Source organism: Dendrobates tinctorius, unplaced genomic scaffold, assembly GCF_039654945.1.
Source record: "Dendrobates tinctorius isolate UK_male_01 unplaced genomic scaffold, ASM3965494v1 ptg000064l, whole genome shotgun sequence".
In the NCBI taxonomy this organism is placed as follows: Eukaryota; Metazoa; Chordata; class Amphibia; order Anura; family Dendrobatidae; genus Dendrobates; species Dendrobates tinctorius.
The window spans coordinates 11,764,065-11,781,164 of NW_027361732.1; the positions used below are offsets into that span (position 1 = coordinate 11,764,065).

General features: G+C 44.3%; 1 protein-coding gene across 7 annotated transcripts in view; it reads left to right on the forward strand.

The window, feature by feature from the left end:
- Positions 1–17,100, forward strand: part of ENOX1 (ecto-NOX disulfide-thiol exchanger 1) — an 835,160-nt gene that overhangs the window by 425,913 nt on the left and 392,147 nt on the right. The window lies entirely within an intron of this gene.

Here is a 17,100-nt window from a genome sequence, read left to right on the forward strand (position 1 = left end):
CAGCATCTAAGCTTTGGATCTGAAATAATGTTAATTGCATCCTGTTATTTATTATTTATTTTTCTCACTTATATATGTGGTCAAAATTCTTGGTACCCCTCGTTTAATGACAGAAAAACCCACAATGGTCACAGAAATATAGTAGCCTATATCTGAGAAAAATAATAACTAAAAAATCTATGATAAAATGAAAGTCAGACATTGCTTTTCAACCATGCTTCCACAGAATTTAAAAAGAAAAATAAAACTCATGAATTAGGCCTGGACAGAAATGATGGTACCCGTAACTTAATGTTTTGTTGCACAACCTTTTGAGGCAATCACTGCAATCAAACGATTCCTGTAAATGTCAATTTGACTTCTGCACCTCTCGACAGGGTTTTTGGTCCACTCCTCAAGAGCAAACTGCTCCAGTTGTCTCGTGTTTGAAGGTTGCCTTTTCCAGACGTCATGTTTCAGCTCTTTCCAAAGATGCTCAATAGGATTTAGGTCAGGGCTCATAGAAGGCCACTTCAGAATAGTCCAATGTTTTCCTCCTAGCCTTTCTTGGGTGTTTTTAGCTCTGTGTTTTAGGTCATTATCCCGTTGCAAGACCAAGCAGTACATTTCTCTCTAGAATTCCTTGATAGTCTTGACATTCATTGTACCCTGCACAGATTCTAGACACCCTGTGTCAGATGCAGCAAAGCAGCCCCAGAACATAAGAGCCTCCTCCATGTTTCACAGTAGGGACAGTGTTCTTTTCTTGATATGCTTCATTTTTCTGTCTGAGAGCTGATGTGCCTTGCGAACAAGTTCCATTTTTGTCTCATCTGTCCATAGGACATTCTCCCAGAAGCTTTGTGGCTTGTCAACATGTAGTTTGGCAAATTCCAATCTGGCTTTTTTATGATTTTTTTTTTTTGCAACAATGGTGTTCTCCTTGGTTGTCTCCCATGAAGTCCACTTTGGCTCATACAACGACGGATGGTCTGATCTGACACTGATATTCCTTGATCTTGAAGTTCACCTTTAATCTGTTTAGAAGTTTTTCTGGGCTCTTTTGTTGCCATTCGTATTATACTTCTCTTTGATTTGTCATCAATTTTCCTCCTGCAGCCATGTCCAGAGAGGTTGACTACAGTCCCATGGAGCTTACATTTCTGAATAATATGTGCAACTGTAGTCACAGGAACATCAAGCTGCTTGGAGATGGTCTTATAACTTTTACCTTTAACATGTTTGTCTATAATTTTCTTTCTAATCTCCTGAGACAACTCTTTCCGTTGCTTCTTCTGGTCCATGTTGAGTGTGATACTCACTGTGCTGTTTGGTGACATGGTGTGTATCTGCAGCCTTCTATACAGGCCCACTCACTGATTCCAAGATTGTAGACACCTGTGATGCTAATTAGTGGGCACACCTTGATTTAACATGTCCCTTTTGTCACATTATTTTCAGCGGTACCATCATTTCTGTCCAGGCCTATTCCATGAGTTTTATTTTTGTTTAAATTCTGAGGAAGCATGATTGAAAAGCAATGTTTGACTTTCATTTGTGCATTATTACAGATTTTTTAGTTACTATTACTTTTGTCAGATTCAAGTTATTTCTGTGACTATTGTGGGGTTTTTTTGTCACTAAAAGAGGAGTACCAACAATTTTTACCACATGTGTATATAGCACCATTTATTCCATATCCTCATCCCCTGTCCCCATTGGGGCTCATAATCTAAATTTTTCCTCAGTCTTTGACGTTTTTCACTCTAGTGCTTTAAGCAGATTTACATTTAGGAAACTGAATGCAGACAGCGAACACTGTTACAGTACCTTCAATGTATTCTTTGATGTCTATACAGCAGCCCCATGTCTCCTGTGATGTGTCTATTCCACAGCCCCAAGTCTCCTGTGATGTGTCTATTTCGGCAGCCCCATGTCTCCTGTGCTGTCTATACAGCAGCCCCATGTCTCTTGTGATGTACCTATACCACAGCCCTATGTCTAGTGTGATGGGTCTATACAGCAGCCCCATGTCTCCTGTGATGTACCAATACCGCAGCTCCATGTCTCCTGTGATGTGCATATACCGCAGCCCCATGTCTCCTGTGATGTGTCTATTCCGCAGCCCCATGTCTCCTGTGATGTGTCTATACCGCAGTCTCATGTCTCCTATGATGTGTCTTTACCGCAGCCTCATGTCTCCTGTGCTGTCTATACAGCAGCCCCATGTCTCCTATGATGTACCTATACCGCAGCCCCATGTCTCCTGTTGTGTCTATACAGCAGCCACATTTCTCCTGCGATGTGTCTATGAAGCAGCGCAAGTCTCCTGTGATATGTTTATACAGCAGCCCCATTTCTTCTGTGATGTGTTTATGCAGCTGCCCATGTCTCCTGTGTTGTGTCTATACTGCAGCACCTTGTCTCCTGTGATGTGTGTACACAGCAGCCTCATGTCTCCTGTGATGTGTCTGTACATTATCCCCATGTCTCCTGTGATGTGTATATAAAGCTGTCTTATGTCTCCGGTGATGTGTATAATCTGAAGTTCCATGTCTCCGGGTATATATATACTCCAGCCCCTTTTTTCCTATCTGATGTATATGCAAATGTCTTGGTGTCATCTATGTGATGTTTTTACAGCAGTCACTGTGTTTCCTGCATGATGTATATACAATAGTCTTTGTATCTCCTGTCTTATGAGGAAAGGTTGCAGGATTTGGGATTGTTTAGTTTGCAAAAGAGAAGACTGAGAGGAGACTTAATAGAATCATAGAATCGTAGAGTTGGAAGGGACCTCCTGGGCCATCTGGTCCAACCCCCTGCTCAAAGCAGGATTCGCTAAATCATCCCAGTCAGATGTCTGTCCAGCCTCTGTTTGAAGACTTCCATTGAAGGAGAACTCACCACTTCTCGTGGCAGCTTGTTCCACTCATTGATCACTCTAACTGTCAAAAAGTTTTTTTCTAATATCTAATCTGTGTCTCCTCCCATTCAGTTTCATCCCATTGCTTCTAGTCTTTCCTTGTGCAAATGAGAATAAAGTTGATCCTTCTACAATGTGACAGCCCTTTAGATATTTGTAGACAGCTATTAAGTCTCCTCTCAGTCTTCTCTTTTGCAAACTAAACATTCCCAAATCCTGCAACCTTTCCTCATAAGACAGGGTTTGCAGACCGGTCACCATTCTGGTCGCTCTTTTCTGAACTTGCTCCAGTTTGTTGATGTCTTTTTTAAAAGGTGATGCCCAAAACTGGACACAATATTCCAGATGAGGTCTGACCAAAGAGGAGTAGAGGGAAATAATGACTTCACGTGATCTAGACTGTATGCTTCTGTTAATACATCCTAGAATTGCATTTGCCTTTTTTGCTGCTGCATCACACTGTTGACTCATATTCAGTCTGTGATCTATTAGTATGCCCAAATCTTTTTCACATGTGCTGTTGCTTAGGCCTATTCCTCCCATTCTGTATATGCTTTTTTCATTTTTATTGCCCAGATGTAGTACTTTGCATTTTTCCCTGTTAGGCCGGGATCACACTGGCGATTTAAACGGCCGATGTTCGCATGATAATACACGGCGCTGCCGCCGCCGCCGGGACTCAGGAGCGGGGCGTGCAGCTCCATGTATTGCTATGCGGCCGCACGCCCCGCTCCTGAGTCCCGGCGGCAGCGCCGTGTATTATAATGCGAACATCGGCCGTTTAAATCGCCAGTGTGATCCCGGCCTTAAAAACCATTCTGTTAGTTGCTGCCCACTTCTCCAGTTTATTTATATCTTTTTGAATCCTCTCTCTCTCTTCTCTAGTATTAGCTATCCCTCCTAGCTTTGTGTCATCAGCAAATGTAATCAGTTTACCCTCAATTCCTTCATCTAAATCATTGATAAAGATGTTGAACAATACAGGGTCCAGGACAGAGCCCTATGGTACCCCACTTGAGACATTCTTCCAACTGGATGTGCAGCCATTTATGACCACTCTTTGGGTCCGATCACTAAGCCAGTTATGAATCCACCTAACAGTTGCCTTGTCCATTGCATACTTAGTCATTTTTTCAATAAGGATTGTATGAGATACTTTGTCAAATGCTTTGCTGAAGTCAAGATATACTATATCTACAGCATTTCCTTGATCCACCCAATCAGTGATTCCATCATAGAAGGAAATTAAGTTAGTCTGACATGACTTATTAGTTACAAACCCATGCTGACTCTGTTTAATCACTTCATTCTTATGCAGGTACTGACATACATGTTGTTTAATAATTTGTTCAAAGATCTTTCCTGGTATAGAAGTCAGACTCACCGGCCTATAGTTGCCTGGGTCCACCTTCTTCCCCTTTTTGAAGATAGGAACAACATTTGCTCTTCTCCAGTCTTCTGGGACTTCTCCTGTTCTCCAAGACTTTTCAAAAATTATGGAGAGGGGTTCAAAAATTTCTTCTGCTATCTCCTTCAGTACTCTTGGGTGTAATTCATCTGGACCTGGAGACTTATAGCTGTCTACAAATACCTAAAGGGCTGTCACATTGTAGAAGGATCAACTTTATTCTCATTTGCACAAGGAAAGACTAGAAGCAATGGGATGAAACTGAATGGGAGGAGACACAGATTAGATATTAGAAAAAACTTTTTGACAGCGTGATCAATGAGTGGAACAAGCTGCCACGAGAAGTGGTGAGTTCTCCTTCAATGGAAGTCTTCAAACAGAGGCTGGACAGACATCTGACTGGGATGATTTAGCGAATCCTGCTTTGAGCAGGGGGTTGGACTAGATGGCCCAGGAGGTCCCTTCCAACTCTACGATTCTATGATTCTATGTACAGCAGTCTCTGTGTCTCCTATGTGATGTATTCTGCAGATCTCCTACTGCTTGAGTTATGTGGTGCATGAAAATTGATGAATTTCCCACTGTGAGGAGACCTGCATTGTAATATTACATCTGTGATCAGGTGTGACTTATTGCTGCAAGTTATTTACAAAATTTATCATTGCAAGGAGTTGCCTGCTCTCCAGACCAGTGCAATTCTGGAAAAGCAGTTACGAATAGTAACATCATCCATACCACCTAACATCACAGCCGCTCATAAGAGAAGCAGGTCCAGCCATCTTATTAGGGGTGCGTTAATTGTTTGACCAAATGTACCAAGGTAATTTCAAGTTGATAATTTTGTATGTCCACCGAAGGATGGTATGAATATCCAAATGGCCTTTGACAGAAAAAATGTTCCCCACCCCATTCTACATCAATGTTTAGATAGGTGGCACATATCATCCACATGAATGCCAGGACCCAAGGTTTTCAGATTTTCCAGAGCAACACAATGTCTGCACCAGCACAACTTCTTCCTATTGTGACTTCTAGTGCCGTTTCTTCCCATGTAAGTGTGCAGACGCATGTAAACGAGAACTTGATTAATCAGACCAGGCCACCTTCTTCCACTGATCCGTGGTCCAATTCTAATGTTTTTGCCAACATTGCAGACACTATGGGCGGTGGATAGAGCTCCGCATGAGCACTTTGGCCTACGGTTAGCTGCGATGTGCAGTGTGCTCAAACACCTTTTTATTATGGCAAGCAGTAGCTTTTTCAGCAATTTGTGCTATAGAAAATTCAGGCCAGCCTTTGATCCCCACTTGCATTAATGATCTTTAGACATGCATGTCACTAGTTTTTCTTCTTTGGACTATTTTTGGTAGGTATTAACCATTGCTTACTGAGAACACCCCACTGATTCTCTGCTTGGACATCACAATTCTGCCCTTGTCAAGGTCACTCAGATCCTTGCACTTGCCCAATTTTCCTACTTTCAGCACATCAACTTCAAAAACGGACTTTTCACTTACCACCTAAAATATCTCACCCTTGACAGATACCATTGTAACATAATAATCAATGTTATTCCCCTAACCTGCCAGTGGTTATGTTATGGCCGGTATATAATTACCATCACTAAGTGATGGCTGAATTTGCTCTCTTACATTAACCTGTGTCACATTAACAACAGTCCTTGGCTTAATAATGTCACTTCTTAGCTTGCGCCTGACATTCAACGTGAGGCGGTTGCACCACTTTTATCAGAATGATGTCCCAGGTTTTACTACAGGATTCTGCTATGCAATACTGATAAAATGAAATGCTTACTTCTGTCTCTGAGGTCTTAAATCACTGTATTTGCTCTTCCAATTTTGGTTTGCTGTCAAAGTTATAAGAATAATGATTTTGGCTTTGAGGGCCATCATTCTGATAGGCCATCATTTTAATACTGTTGATAGATTTCTTGACATCTATGCTAAAGCAATATTTGAAAGCATTCACATTTCCTAATCTGAATGTGTGGCTGTAGTAGACACTTTCTTTTCTATGAAAGGTAAGACAATAATTGTACTCCTGATAGTGTGTTTAGAATGTAATCCAATAAAATGTCACTAATGTAGGTAGATAGTCACTGCTGGGAAAAATCAGTTCTTTCACTGTAGTCTCCATTACAGCCTGTAATGTGACTCGTAATTCTAAAGCTAAAAATATATTCTAAGCTTATAATATTCAGAGGGATAGATGAGACACTTGTCCTTGATGCATGACGACAGCAAAAATAAAAAAAATGAGCTAAAGTGTACGTTAAAGGGCCACTAAACATTGGGGGGGGGATGTCCATTATTGGACATGATGTCATGTTGGATCTAGTCATCACAAGAAGCACCCAGGATGCCAGCGTCTTAAGTGTTGCCTTGGTCCAGCTACCAAAGTGGACGTCAGACCAGGATATTGCAAATTTTGGTGGAAAGTCAGGGATGCCAAATTAATAAGCTAAGGTATCGATCTTAATGTATGTATTTTTCCACATTATTGCTCAGACTTCATAAATGGCCATTACGGTAATTAGTGATACATTTATTGCCATAACTGTAGAAAAGGACATGGACTGCACTTCTGAAATCTTATATTGATCAAATGCTGCTAGTCAAAAATTTGCAAAACTGATCATGAGGTTCTTAGTTTAACATTCTGGTCAGACTACTGTATATGAAGCCCACTGCCACATAACGATGAACCTCTCAGTGGGTCCCTAACTTAAAAGGTGCCTTGGAATGACCGCACACCAGTAGGGGATGTGACTCGTGCCCCACGGAACCAATGAAATGGGCTGTGGCTACCAAAATTTGGGTACAAAATGTGTGTGTAAATGTAAGTCAGGCAAGAGGGGGTGTACAGTTATACTAAAGTGTCTATGGATGCACCAAGTATACCATTCTTCATGGGCAAATTTGGTACAGTTTCTGGCTAGTCTAAGTTTACACTGACATTGACGTCCCCCAAAGAAGCTAAACCCAAACGTGCGTTGGGGTTGCCTTCTCCACGTCCTCCATCAGGTCAGTCTCTGGAATTACATCAACATTTTGAAACTCGCCTATGTCCATTTCTTTGGTTCCTAAGTTTACTCTGTGTATAGATTAGAAAGAACTATGAAATCTGCCCCGTTATTTTTGTTTTTAACATTCAGTGGATTGCCTTTCATTATGATCTATCAACACAGTATAAAAGGCTAAGTCTACATTTTGGCAGTTCTAATATGTCTGGCTTTCTGTCTGAACGTGTCTGAATATAACTCATGTAGTTTGTGAGAATATCTCATGTAGATTGTGAGGTTCCGTTGAATTTGTGTCTTCTCTCCATCAAGGATGTGTTTCATTTGTGTTCCACTTGCATAAGTATTTCCTTAAAAGATTCTTCTGCGATTACAGAGGGACATCTGATCTGTGATGTTGGCCTTGTTTAGAACCGTTGTGTATATGGAAAATCTAAGTACTGAGCTTTTGTTAACATGGCGTGTCCAAGTAATAACAGCCTGTAAAGGATTAATATGAGGACAAGTTCATCTGACATTCTTCTGCCATGATGGAGACAACTTCTAAAATATCAGCCTGCACTATGTTCCTATTGAGCGTACAGGGCATCTTGTATCATGTTACTGTTATATACCTTGAGCTGGATACAGCCCATTTTGCTAGGTAGCGACATTGACTGACTTGTTTTAATATCTCATTTTCGAACCACAAACTTGTGGCAAGTAAACACATTGCTAAACAAAGCCAATTTCACACTTGTTTTCAGCACCATCTTTTCTTTCCTGACTTTCGATAATTAGTTGAGACATCTTCGTTATATAATTAGGCAGAATTCCCAATTTAAAAAAACATCATATGAATCATGTTTAAATGCTGTTTGAAAGCTCTTGATTTGTTTGAGGAGAAAGGGACATTTCACTTCTCAATTGTAGAGAAAGACGTACATTTGCTTTAATTTTTCTTAGAAAATCACAAATGGTGTTTTCTGGAGTGATAACCCCATCCATCCCCCTCTCCTGTGAGTGCAGCGCTCGCTGCCTGCATGTATAGAAGATCTGGAAATATATTCATATTTTCCGAGAAGTTACTGGTGTGTGACAGTACATGCAAATGCAAACAATGCACAACCAATGTCGTTTCACCTTGAAAAGGCTCCAGCAAACCTTTTATTCTTTCTGAGATATTCTCATTTCCCCAAACAACCAGCTTGGCGTATAGGTTTACCATGCTGGAATGTCAAGTATTGTGACTGTGAATATTACTGTATCCATTTACATACCTTGCGTCTTGTGTGCATGGGGTCACAGATAAACAAGGGTCACAAAACGACCATTGCCTCATGTTGAAAATTTGGACCTCATTATTTTCTGGTTTATGCATTTTTTGCATATTGACTTCAGAACTCTGTAGTCACCTTAACAATGGTGCTTATGTCAATCTATCACTGTCAGACAATGTTTGAAATATATTTTGACATGATGGGAAGCCCTCATGAACATTGGGAGATCATCATCCTCCATGGTGCCATCAGTATTATGCTTTGATGTCAAATAGTGGGGGTTATAAAGCTGCATCTACAATGTGAGTCATATATTCTAATATATACACAAATGCTTTTCTTTTTCGTGATGTGTAAAGTGTTAATTAAGGGTGTGTGCACACGCTGCGGATTCTGCTGCGGTTCCGCAGCGGATTTGGCTGCTGCGGATCCGCAGCAGTTTTTGCTGCGGTGTACAGTACCATAATATCCTATGGATATTAAAAACCGCATTGCAGACGGAGTGGATTTTTGCGCGCGGTTTTCCTGCAGTTTCTAAACCGCAGAAAGAATTGACATGTCACTTCTTTCTGCGGATTCCACTGCGGTTTGCCATCTCCTCTATTGTGGAGATGAAAAACCGCAGGTTAAACCGCAGGTCTTTTGACCTGCAGATTTACCTGCCGATTTTCCAAAATCCGAGCGGCCAAATCCGCACCCCAATTCGCAGCGTGTGCACATACCCTTACTTAGATATGAAACCTTTTACCATTTATATACACAAAGTGGTCACATTTTTCTCTTGCCTAGCCCATGGGTACACACACAAACATGCCAGAAGCAATAGATTTCCATTTTGGGCTTGCTGCAGATAATAGTTGACTTTTAATGCAGTATTCTTAAAAGACAGTTCACCATTAAAGGGAATCTGTCAGCAGGATAAACTCTCCTAATCAGTTTTGTATGGGCCTGTAGGTGATAAAAAGCAGAATAAAATGATACCCTGATATCTGCGATTCAATGTCTTATGCCAGAGAAAAGTACATTTTTCTTATATGTGAATGAGCTGTTCAGGGCTATAGATCAGACCCTGATCTGCATGAGAATCTGCCTCCAGTGCATGCTCATGTAGGTCAGTGTCCAGCCCATAGCTCTGAACAGCTAATTTACATGTGAGAAAAATATGGAATAAGACGTCAGATAGCAAATATCAAGGTATCATTTTTTTCCTCTTCGCCACGACAGCACCCACTGAGAGAGGGGATCCGCCCCAGGAACAGGAAACCTACAGAGAGATAAATGGGGCAGTCCCCCTCGCTCCCTCAGTTTGGTTTCCTGTTCCTAGGAAGGAACCCGCAGAAGAGGATACCTGGTCTGGTAGCCGCCTGCGTGCATAATATGAGCAGCAGGGGCCCCAGGACTGGAGGCAGCGTCGGGCGGAGAGGTGATGTTCCCCCCCCCCCAGAGCTGGTAATGCAGGTGAGGCCGGAGGTAAGAAGGTGCCAAGGCTCACTGAGGGGACAGGGGCGTATACCCCCCCCCAGGAAGGGGACGAGCGCATTACACAATGCCATTAGGCATATCAGGCATGGTGGCCGCGCGCCCCCCCTCCCCCCGAGAAGCAGAAGAGCCTGAGCGGTTGTGCCAGGCAGCGCTACCGGAGGTCATACCTGCGGGGGTTAACGTGTGGGCCGGGTGCGTGGTGTCACTGTCGGGGCCGCTGCATCAGCGCTTCCAGCGGCGCTCCCAGGCAGGCAACCCGGAAGTAGTATGGAGGACTTCCGGGATCAGTGCAGGAGGCGGCGCTCGCGGGAGAACGCCCGCGCATGCGCAGAAGGGGCGAAAAAAAGAAAAATGGAGGATGAGGAAAAAAAAAAAAGGGGAAAAGCTATAAAAAGAAGCCACGGAGGCAGCGCTAGTGCGCAGTCATATCATCCATAGATGACCCAGCTTCGCTCCCGCTAAGTCAGCCAGTGGAATCCCCACATGGCAGCAGACAAAGCGGTGCTACTAGGAGAAGCAGCAGCACCAGAAGAAGTGGCAGCTCCAGGAAGGAATCTAGCGGACCTTCCAGGCAAGTTGAGCCCCTGGAGAAAAAACGGAAGGAGAAAAAATCGTCCCACGCCTCGCCTCAGCCTGAAGCGCGGACCCCGCAGCCTGTAGTTTGCTGACGAGACTCACGGGTGAGTGTTTTTAGTCAGAATAAATAGCTGATGGCCTTCTTTTTTCTGGTCCATACCTCCCTTTTTAGGCCAAAAGAACGGAGAAGGCGAAAAATAGAGAGTGTGCCTTATGTTCTCAGCCCCTCCCAGACGGCCACCCTAAAAGATTATGCCAAGCATGTATTTAGGAGGCCTTACAGGAGGAATCCTTACGGAAGAAAGAGGATATCCGAGCAATTATTAGAGAAGAGCTACGGGCCTTAGGCAGCTCCAGTAGTCTGGGGGGTCACTCCTCCGTGAGACAAATAAGTTCACCGAGAGGAGGAGCTTCGCCGGCGTCAAGATCGCCGTCAGAATCTGGGGAACTAGACTCTGATAGATCCCAGGAATACCCTTCCTCAGAGGACGAGGAGCAGGCGTGTTTCCCTACGGACAGCGTCAGTAACTTGGTTAAGTCTGTCCGAAATACCATGGGGCTACCAGAGAGTAAGGACCCCAAGACTCCGCAAGACATAATGTTTGCAGGCATTTCCCGTAGAAAGGTCCGAGCATTCCCAGTGGTCCCAGCTATAAAAGAGCTGGTGAAAAGGGAGTGGGAAAAACAGGGGCAGAGAACCTTCCTCCCCTTAACGTCAAAGCGTAAATATCCGTTTGACGATGAGGAATTGACAGCTTGGTCGAGAGCCCCCAAAATGGATGCGGCAGTGGCCTCTACCTCTCGTAGATCCTCCCTGCCGGTAGAGGATTCAGGAACTTTGGCTGACTCATTAGATCGTAAGACCGATACACTCCTTAAACGATCCTGGGAAGCATGTACGGCAGCTTTTAAGCCCGCAATAGCAGCCACGTGCACAGCAAGATCAATGTTGGTATGGCTGAATGACCTAGAGGACAATATTAAAAACGGAGTGGCCAGGAATAAACTCCTGTCCTCTATCCCCCTCTTCTAAGGGAGCAGCGGCCTTCCTCTCCGATTCCTCAGCGGACTCTCACCGTTTATCGGCTAGAGCAGCAGGGCTAACCAATGCAGGCCGGTGGGCCTTATGGTTGAAGGGGTGGAAAGGGGACACGCAGACAAAAACTAAACTGTGTGCTATACCCTGCCAGGGTAAGTACCTATTTGGCACGGAACTGGACGAGATCTTAACAAAAGCGGGAGAGAGAAAAAAAGGTTTTCCTAACCCGTATATTCCCTTTAATAGGAGGTCCTACAGAAAGCCGCCGTTTGGCAAAAAGAAAGACTTTAAACCCCAGGATCGCTGGGGAAATAAGGACCCCAAACAGAGGGGCAATCTATTCGGAAAGCGTCCCTTCAGAGGAGACAGGTTCCGCTAATACCAGTACACCGGTAGGTGGCAGACTACTGGAATTCAGCCACCAATGGGGGAAGGTAACATCAAACCCATGGGCCATTGATATCGTCTCATCGGGCCTAAAACTAGAATTTGTTCGGCATCCACCGAACTTCTTCCTATTGACTTCCATGAAGTCCCAGATACAGCAGAAAGCACTGGAGATGGAGATTGCAGTATTACTAACTAAACAGGTCCTGATAGAGGTCCCAGGGGACGAAGAAGGAATGGGCTTTTATTCTCCTCTATTTTTAGTCCCAAAACCAGATGGCTCCTTTAGGACCATAATAAATTTAAAGAAGCTTAATACCTTCTTAAGGCTGAGGCCATTTAAGATGGAGTCAATAAATTCTGCAATAAAACTTTTGTTTCCCAGGTGTTACATGGCAGTCTTGGACCTAAAAGATGCCTATTACCATCTACCCATATACCGAGAGCACCAGAAGTTCCTGCGGGTAGCAGTCTGGTTCAAGGGTCGGATTCAGCATTTCCAGTTTGCGGCAATGCCATTCGGGCTATCCATGGCTCCTCGGGTATTTACCAAATTGATGCTGGAAGTGATGTCGTATGTGAGGCTGAATGACACACTAGTGGTCCCTTACTTGGACGACCTGCTCGTAGTAGGGAATTCTGTTTCTCAGTGCAAAACAAGAATGGCTAAGATTATCTCATCCCTAGAAACACTAGGATGGCTAATCAACTGGGAGAAGTCCAGACTAGAACCAGTTACCTGTCAGAGGTTCCTAGGCCTGCAGGTAGATTCTGTAAGTCAGAAGTGCTTTCTACCAGACGCTAAAGCAGTGGCCATAATCAATAAGATACAGAATACTACAGGAAGACCCGTAATATCATTGAGACAGGGTATGTCCTTGCTGGGGTCCCTGATATCGTGCATCCCAGCGGTGCAATGGGCCCAGTTCCACTCTAGAGGACTACAGTGGGCTATTCTGCAGGAAACAGAGAGACTGCAGGGGCGGTTGGAAGGGAGGATGTCCCTATCGCCAGAAGTTGTTAAATCCCTAAAGTGGTGGTTGAATCCTACCAATTTGTCTAAGGGAGTGCAATGGTGGGTAACTCCCTCCAAGGTGCTCACCACGGATGCTAGCCCCTTGGGTTGGGGGGCCCACCTGGAGGAGCACATGATACAAGGCCGGTGGCGTAAACATGAGATAGAAACCTCCTCTAATGTAAAGGAGCTAAAAGCAATTTACTATGCGATATATCTCAATTTCTCGCGCAGTTAAGAGGAACCCACATGAGGATCCAGACAGACAGTACCACCGCAGTGGCCTATATAAACCGACAGGGAGGTAAGCGGTCGGGACCGTTGATATCTATCGCGGAAAAGATCCTAGAGATAGCCGAGGTACATCTTCACTCCTTGTCGGCACTCCACATAAGAGGAGTAGACAACTCTCAAGCAGACTATCACAGTCGCCAGGTCCTATATCAGGGCGAGTGGGTCCTCAGCAGGCACGTCTTCGAGACAATAGCGACAGAATGGGGCAGACCAGAGATAGACCTGTTTGCCACCAGAGCCAACAGACGCGTAAGAAAGTTCGCTTCGCTCTACAGGTCAGACAACCCAGACATTCTAGATGCCCTCCAAGCACCCTGGGCATTCCAGCTAGCCTATGCCTTCCCTCCAATGCTTCTACTTCCAACAGTAGTCAGGAAAATAAGACGAGAGGGCGAGGGTCATCTTGATAGCCCCGTTTTGGCCCAAAAGGCCGTGGTTTTCATGGCTGAGAGCCATGTCAATAACTGACCCGTGGATCCTGCCGCTGCACCAGGATCTTCTCTCGCAGGGACCCTGCTACCATCCACAGGCAAAAGCCCTACACCTAGCGGCCTGGAATTTGAAAGGGAACTATTGAAGCAGAAGGTCTTTTCGGAAAACCTGATTAATACCCTGCTACAAAGTAGGAAAGAGTCTACTACAAGAATATACGCTAAGGTGTGGAGGAAATTCCTGGCCTTTCACCCAGCAGAGCTAGCCAGTGAAGTACCCATTACGCCCATCTTAGAGTTTCTTCAAAGAGGCCGAGAATTGGGCCTCTCAGTTAATACTCTAAAGGTCCATATATCGGCCCTAGGAGCCCTATTTAACTATAACGTGGCAGCAAATAGATGGGTAAACCGTTTTGTTTCAGCTTGTCAACGATCAGAACCGGTGCATATTCCTCGGCTTCCGGCATGGAACCTTACTCTGGTTTTGGATGCCTTTACTCAGGCCCCGTTTGAGCCCATAAAGTCGGCATCAGTGAAGTGCCTCTCCTTGAAAACTGCTACACTAGTAGCTTTAGTATCAGCTAGAAGAGTAAGTGATCTTCATGCTCTATCAGTAGACCCTCCGTTCCTGTCAATAACACGAGACAGACTGATTTTGAAGACAGACCCGTCCTACCTTCCCAAACGGGCAACTAAATTTCATAGGTCTCAGGAGATATGCCTACCTTCCTTCTATGAGAACCCGTCAAACCAGGACGAGGAGAAATATCACACCTTAGATGTGAGAAGAGCTGTACTAGCCTACCTTGATAGGACCAGTCCCTGGAGGCAGAGTAGGTCTCTTTTTGTCTCCTTCCAGGGCAACAGAAAGGGGTCTGGAGTTACAAAAGGCACATTATCCAGGTGGATTAGAGATGCGATCACAATGGCATATTTGGCAAAAGGAGAAGACCCTCCGCTGGGGATTAAGGCGCACTCTACTAGAGCCATATCATCCTCCTGGGCCGAGAGAGCAAACGTCCCAATTGAACAAATATGTAAGGCTGCAACCTGGTCTTCTCCATCTACCTTCTATAGTCACTATAGACTAGATTTGTCCTCTACCGAGGATCTAACCTTTGGTAGATCAGTCCTTAACACGGTGTGCCCTCCCAAGTGATTATCTCTGGAAATCTCTCAGTGGGTGCTGTCGTGGCGAAGAGGAAAAACCGGATTACTTACCGGTAATACTCTTTTGTAGAGTCCATGACAGCACCCGCTCACTTCCCTCCCGTAAGAATTTTTCACACATGGGTCTCCTTGGTGGTGGAGATTGTAATTAGAATTTAATATATGATTAAACTTAGCGAATGTAAAGGCTATAGGGGTAAGATATATGAATCGCCCAAACAAAATGACTAAAACATGTATGGCGGTTCCTCCGTTGTTCTCGGTAATACAAACTGAGGGAGCGAGGGGGACCGCCCCATTTATCTCTCTGTAGGTTTCCTGTTCCTGGGGCGGATCCCCTCTCTCAGTGGGTGCTGTCGTGGACTCTACAAAAGAGTATTACCGGTAAGTAATCCGGTTTTTCAGCTTCCTATCACCTGCAAGCACTTATAGATGAATTGCTTGCTATGTTTGATCCTACTGACAGATTCCATTTAAATTTGTACTGAAACTGGCCAACTAAAAGAGCTATTAATGGGGGTGCATCACGGAAGTCAAAACCAGAGTATCCAGCCTGGAGGATAATCTTGCACCTATGGAAACTAAGTTGTCAAAGGTAGCTGGCTCCATAAATGCCTGGAGGCAAAAGGCGAGCGACCTAGAGAACAGAGTGTGTCGGAACAACTGTTAGAATCTGTTCAGTTTGTGACTATCCACCATTTTCTTGTAGTGTTCGGGCGGCTGTTTTTTTTCCCCAGGGCTGTGGAGTCTGAGTCGGTGTTCATTTTGGTGGAGTCAGTCGGTATAAAATGGACCGACTCCGACTCCTAAAATATATAATAAATTTGGTACAGTAATTCAATGCAGAATGTGCTGAATATTTTTTCATAGGAATTTGTGAAAGTTATGAAATGTCCTATAAATGGCTGTTCTATTCCTGATCTAAGGCTACATTCACACACAGCGTTTTTGCTGCGTTTTTTGAGGATACGTTTTTCAGCTGCAAAAGCAGATCAGCTTTTTAAAAAACCGCATCACCCAAAAGGTTTTTGAGCTCATAGATAATGTTTTTAATAGCAAAAGCAGATTAGAATAACTCTGCACAAACTGACATGCTCATTCAACCCAAAAACGGATCCTCACAAAACAATGTGTCTGAATGTCATATCTTGAAACCCATTGACTTTGCTGGGATGCCCGGAGTGCTCCCGTCCTGCACCGGCTTCAGACTGCAGGGGGCAATCTCCCCTCCTCTGTCCTGTCTTCTGCTGTCTTCACCAGAGAGAGGAGGGGGAGGGGTGCCTGCCCTGCACTGGATCCGATTCCTGGGCCCCAAGCTGGAGAAAGTGAGAAAGATGTGCACACGCTGCAGCTGGCAATAAGAGATGGTCTGCAAGAGAGACATGCTGGAAATCTGTTTGGAAAAGTGAGGAAATTGGTTATTGCCGCCAGAACTCCTAAAATTGATTCCATCTTGAAGAGACGTGCTGGAAAACGGGCAATTGTCTATCAAGCCACTCGGTGGGGCAGCAATTATTTAATGATTTGAGCGATTGCTTGAACTAAAACCATTTCTTATAGATATGGCGAACCCTCAGGTAACCCTAAATGAAGGTCAATGGACACAGGTGGCTGAATTGAAGGAATTGCTTAATCACCCATTTACCGTGACTATAAAATTACAAGCTGAGGATTTAACTTCTGGTATTTTCATAAGGGAGTGGAAGAACTTGCTATTTTGCCTGTCCCAAAGAGGAGGTTTAATCGCAGATGGCATTTCTGCTTCAATGAAATGGAGAGAGACACAGCTATTGGAAAATAAATTTTTTTGGCAGCTGTTTATGTGGACCCAAGTCATTGTATACTGCTTGATGATCAACAGCTTACTAAAGGAAAAGAAGCTCTGACTGAGGTAGCAGTTAGGATGAGTGGCCTACAGGAGGACTGCCAGGCGCAAGAGGACTTGGGTCCTGACAGTGCTACTGCTGCCATATCTTCATCCTCATCAGATGAGGAGTTTGACTTTGACAAGTATTTGGTTGACATGGAGCAGTGGCCAGCGTCATAGGAGGAAACGTCAATTAGGGATGAGCTGACGATTCCTCCTATGACGCT